The 6,000-nt window shown below is 42.2% G+C and overlaps 1 protein-coding gene across 2 annotated transcripts in view; it reads left to right on the top strand.

Annotated features, from left to right (window-relative positions):
• The first annotated feature begins 1,010 nt into the window (after positions 1 to 1,010).
• chl1a (cell adhesion molecule L1-like a) overlaps positions 1,011 to 6,000 on the top strand; it is a 46,435-nt gene continuing 41,445 nt past the window's right edge. For both annotated transcript variants that reach the window (XM_079273645.1, XM_079273643.1), the window contains exon 1: positions 1,011 to 1,266. The gene's annotated coding sequence lies outside the window, so the exon portion shown is untranslated. The remainder of the gene's footprint in view (positions 1,267 to 6,000) is intronic.

The following is a 6,000-nucleotide window of genomic DNA, read 5'->3' as shown; positions in this document are numbered from 1 at the left end:
GTTATTTCCTTGATTAATAAATGAATCATCTGTAAAATGTCAGAAGATAGTGGGGGACAATTTAATATAACCAACAGTCCAAGAGCTATTCATGGTACTATAGAACAGAAACAAATGCAGTTAATATTAATATTCAGATTATGGGACTGCTTTAGCTTACATAAAGCTGCGTTTGAGCTCAAATGGTCTGGATTTGTACCAATATTTTCTCGAGATTTTGACATTGACAGCGATGAGCATCTGAACATGGGTGCAACAATGATGTTGCTTCTTTCACATGTTCAGGCAATTTGTGTAAGTCTGTGCTGATCTCCCGGGAATTCTCTCTCTCCACATTCCTGCACTTCACACCCCTTCAGGCACGCAAACAAAGCACTTCGGATGTCAGAACGTTTCAACTCTGGGACTGTGAAACACACAACACATTTCCCTTCTTGTTGGGTGTTGATTGTGCTTTGTCACTCATGGAGCTGATATGACTCTGCTGCTTATGGAGCGTTAAGTCAACTCAGGTGGGTGTGTCGCTTTGTATAAACACTGGCATCGATTTGTGTGTGTGCACCAACTCTTTCAAAGAGTGCACGCCAGATATCATATTGTACAGTGTCACTTTATACTCCAGCTGTATCACCTGTTCATTTGTGCAGACAGCAGAGAAAGGACAGTCCCTTCAACAGACATTCATCCTCTTTAGTTATTCAAAAATAGCAGCGAACGTGCATGAATGAGCCGTGTCTGACCTTTAAAATCACTGTACAAATATAACTGACTTTAATGAGGACGCACACCACGTGTTTCCTCCATAGCCTATCAGAAGTAGCACTGTGCTCAGGTAACGCACCTTCCCCATTGACTGCCATTCCACGCGCGCACGCATACACACGCGCAACGAAATATTCCCCACGCACATATTTTACTCCAAGCCTGTGGGTGCCAGTTGTTTATAGCATATGACAGCAGTCATTCCACGCGCACCGTCTTCAGAGTCACTTCGTGTCCTTTGACCTGTGTCACTTCTAAAATAGAGAGTCGAACTTGTGGAGACTTATAGCTGCAGTCGTTGACAGAGCAGTTTTTTGGACATTAGTCAAAAGAGTTTCACGCGCTTAACTTATCGCAAAGTGTTCCTGCAGGAGTTGCGATGTTTTGTCAAGTGGCGGGCTAAAAGTTGTCATCACTTATAAACTTTGGACTCGACGAGCTTCTCACGAGGGAACTGAAGACGAGACACCTGGAAGATTCTTGATGTCATCACTCCAGTTTGGGGTAAGTTGCACATCTAAATAAACTTCCAGACAACTTAATGATGTGTTATCGAGGTTTTGTGACATTAAAAGGCACTCGGCGTTGACACAGATGCGTAAATTGGGATGTTAGAATAAAGTCAGGACAATAAAAGCCACCGCACTCCGTCAGAGCATCGCGCTGCAAGTTTGAAAGGCAGCGTAAATCAGGAGCAGTCTCAGGTAAAGACTTTACCTGTGAGCTGTCTGTTCCCTGTGGAGCTCCGAGACAAAACAATCAAAAACGAATCAGTACCGATGCAGGCTACTGGAGCCAAAGTGTAAGTTCTTGCCGTGAATGGAAAAAAAAGAAAGAAATGTATGATTTCTTTATCTTTGCTGTTCGTTGTCTGTGCGGGAGATTCAGTGTTTTCACTATGTGCTTCTCCCTCCCTCTGGAGATGAGGCATTTTTATGGACAACGTTTTTCAAATGATTATATTTCATTCTGGCATTAGTACCTGTTGTAACTGTGCAATGCATTCTCATATTGATATTTAATATCACATCACAACACCGCTTTATAATCCGTACTCTCTTTCATGTGTTTTACATTCACCATAATGTAGCTATTCTGTCTGCTTCCCAATCATCTTTAAAGTTATACAAAGTCATTCCCATTTTCATTCCTCAGTCAATGCTTATTGGACTTTGTGACCCATGGTCTGTAAAGGGGTCTCAACATTTGGAACATGACAGAGTTTGTACCACTTTTCACTCTGGTAGCAGGTTGCGCTGATTACCGTTGAGATGTTGGCTCTTCATTTCCTGCAGCACATGTAATTAGAGCGTTAATTAGTGTGCTTTGACAGCATTTTTTGAGCAAACGATTAACTTAAACATTGGTGATTCTGGAGTCATGTTAAACTCACTTGCCTTCCACCTCTTTCAAGAGTAAGACTCCCTGATGAATGCAGACGGTTCACAGTGAGATCCCATCTCTCTGTGGCTCTTCCTCTGTCTGGCCACTTACAGAGTGAAGAGGAGTGGTGGCGGGTGAGTCGCCCAGAGCATTGGCCACACTCAGCCCTGTGAAGCCGGCCCATTTAAGCCGCAGCCGCTTTGGCATAGTGCAATGTGTGAAGTCTCTCTCGCGACCCAACTTGACCGAAATGTGATAATTAGGGAATCCTGGGATCCTTGCTCCCTGTGGTGATGTTCGGGCCAAGCTTTCAATTAATTAATTTACAGCACGACAAGTTTAAGCATGAGAAACAGGTCAGCTTTCATTTCAAACTACTTTGAAAATGATCCAGATGTGTGTTCATTCAGGCGTGATGTGATCTGGCTCACATTGTCTCGCCTTCACATGTGCAGGGTCATGTAGTCTTAGGTGACCCTGGCTCAGGGTGGATGTCGGTCATGAGGTGCCACAAACACACATACATTTTCCACAGGTCTCACACTACACGAGAGGATACATTTTAAAACTAATAACTTCATTCAAATCAGCCTCAGCTGCACCTTGATATCAACTTTAAACTTCAGCATTTTAACATACTAACTGTATGCATAATAGCAATCTACAATCTTTATATTAAGCTGTATAGAAATATATGTGAGGAAAAGTAATCAGATGACTCATCGTTTCAGTTTGAGCGATAGCTACTTTTATTCTCGGGGGGAGGGGGGGGGGGGTTGTCATGTCACAGCAGCAGTAACAGCAAGTATAGTTCAAAACAAAAATCAAAAACAATATCTTTCTGTTTTGACTGTTAAAACAAGACATCGGAAGCATTTTTTCATATTTTCTAAATGTCTATTGACCGATTTATCAAGAAAACAAGTTCCAGATTAATCAATAATGGAAACGCTCGTTAGTTGTAACACTGTATGCAATCACAATCTTTCAGAAAACTGTATAACATACCCATTACAGTTTCTCTGAACGTAAATACATGGATTCAAATTCCAAATTCCAAAAGATATACAATCATTTATGACAAAGAAAAGCATCAAATCCTCAGATTTGATAAACAGGAACCAGCAAATCTTCAGCATTTTGGCAAAAAAAAGCTGCAAATCTTTCATTTTCTTTTGATCATTGCAGCTAGTTGAATCAAGCAGCCCACTTAAACACGCATATCTGGCTCTGCTATCTGCAGTGTGAAGATTTAAAGCTTTTTTCCTCCTCTCTCTCTCTCTAAGAAACACTGTGTCATGCTGGTTGTTTTGACTAAAGGGCACTCTTCAAATATGAATTGAACCTTCCAAATCCATGGCTCACCGGCATTTTCTGGTTTAGAGGCAGAGAGAGGATGATAAATTCTAAATGTCAGATGGTGAGTGGTTTGTCTGAGTGCACTTCTTACGAGCAAGCGATTGAATGCCAACTGACAGGGGATTCACGCTGGAAATGTCATAATGCTTTGACACCGTGAAATGGAAATCAAAACTTCCCAAGGCAAATGGCTCACTGGGGGCAACAATGAGAGAACATCATTGTGAAAGTGTCCCTCCCTGTAAATCACCTCCGACTGCTTTACCAGCGGTTGTACACACAGTCACCCTGGGACAGGTATGTCCAACATGTGTTGCCACATGCGAGGCATGCTGTCTCCACCTCTCTACTTTGCCTCCCAGAAAACAAAGGGAGGGATGGTTGCCTTTCAGGAACATGTGTAATTGTATAATTTGAGCCTGTCAGAGCAGTGTTAGTCATTCAGTGCTGCAGTTTGACTGGAGGTAAAAGGAGGGGTAAACTGACTTAAACTCTTACAAAACTTTCAATTTGGTGAAATGAATATTCGATTATTCCTGTATTATTATTTTATATTTCATATGTATCATATTTATAAAACATTCTGTTATTGTGTAATGCATTGAATGGATTTGAAATGCAGCCAAATGTTTCGTGACAGAACCGAGTATATTTAGCTGCTGTCAGCATGTGAGCAGCTCATTGTGATCCATTAGGAGCAGCTAGTGCAGTGTAAGAGCCTGACCAGGCAGGGGGCGAGTTCCTCAGCCACTTAATCAGTGACGCGCTGGGAAGAGTACAACTCCACGCCAGTCACTTATAGTCAACAACAATGTGCTATCAACATGCAGCCGCTGCATGGAAGAAAATGACATCACCAAATAATCTAATTTTGTGGTAAAATAAACCGTCTAGGTTGCAAATAACTTCCAGAGGGATTTCAGACGGTTAGATGTGTGCAGTTGTTGTCAAATTCTAGGCACTATAGGAATCGATCTCAATGTTAGAACTTTATTGACGAAGCAGACACAGTTGGGGATTCCCTTAATTAGAAATGAAAGGAAGGGAGGCGAACACACACGACAATCATTGAGTATAAAGCGATTAAAAGCTTCTCACCCCTGCAAAATGCGAAAGTCGTTAAACAGCCATAAGATGCGAAATTATTCAATGTGCAAAGCTCTCTAATTGCAGTAGGAACAACAACTATGTCTAAATTAACATATTTTAAATGAGACTTACAATCTCAGCGTCAAATCATTCATCATTACTATGATCAATTCAACAAAATTGTCTGTGGCAAACAAAATGCAAAGACTGCTTTAAAGTAGGTGTCAAAAGGGCGAAAAATATCTCGTATTCCCGAAGCAAGGAATGAATCGGAAAAAAAAGGTGATTGTGTTTGCCTTTTTTGGAGAAGCACAATAATCACACATTTTACATATCAATAGCCTCGGAGAAAGCGTTCCAGTGGATTAACTGTTTAAAGACTGTCTAAGAAGATAATCTGAGAATACTGCAGACATGAATAAATTCAGCAGCCTGTGTGTGTACTTGATAGCAGCTGTCAGAAACACACCGTCATAATGGATCTTTGAATGTTTAATTGATGTCGAAACTGAAATTTGCTTAAATTCCTATTTTTGTCTGAGGTCCAGTCTTCAGCACCACAGTGCCACGTTCATCATCAACCAGCTGCCAATGCAAAAACCCCAAAAGTATCTAAAGGGAGATTTTTACGTGTGATTAAAAAAATGGCAGGTGGCTCTCTGCTGTGTCGTTCCCATGGTCTTTCCTGCTGTGAGTATTCGTTTGTGCAGTAACTCCCTGCTTCTGTGCCATAAAAGGACATGCAGGATTGGAATCCCTTTCGCACTCCTCGCTGGATAATTTAATGATGCTGTGTTGGCTCGATCGGAAGACGACCGTGGAAGAGAAACTAAACGGGCTGAGAGCACCGACGTGTGTATTCGGTGTGGGGATTTATTGCTCTCTTCCGAGGTCGGCCAGTCCACATTTGGAATGCTTGTGAAATATTTACAGGAGTCACTGACACAGGAACTCACCGCCATCAACACTGTGGTTTAAAATAGAGAGGTCACTGTCAGAAACTGATTGTGTCTTCAGCCTGTCTATCTTTTCACATTTGTTGACATTTGTTGTTAGCATCAAACTCTTCCCCCGTCAAGGGATTACGCTTGTATCCTGTGGAAAAGTCTTTAAAATTCCCAGTAAATACTTCCAGCATAGATACCAGCGGTCCTGTTTCCATGGTGTCTGGCTTTCTGCATCGCAGCTCTTTGCAGTTTCTAACAACCCGGAGCAAAGGTCCCGACCGCTCCAGCCGCCAACTGTTTGGTGAAATCAACGCCTCACACAGGGGGCACACAGGGGACACAAACAACTTTGCACCCTGTCTGAATTGGAGCAACTGAAGTTTCTCCAACGAGCACAAGAGGAGCAGGATGATCTGGCTTTGAGGGCGGTCACGTATGTTGTCCTCAGCCTCCCTCTACC

The sequence above is a fragment of the Melanostigma gelatinosum genome (assembly GCF_949748355.1).
Source record: "Melanostigma gelatinosum genome assembly, chromosome: 8".
NCBI classification, from domain to species: Eukaryota; Metazoa; Chordata; class Actinopteri; order Perciformes; family Zoarcidae; genus Melanostigma; species Melanostigma gelatinosum.
This window is presented reverse-complemented; position numbering and strand designations above follow the sequence as displayed.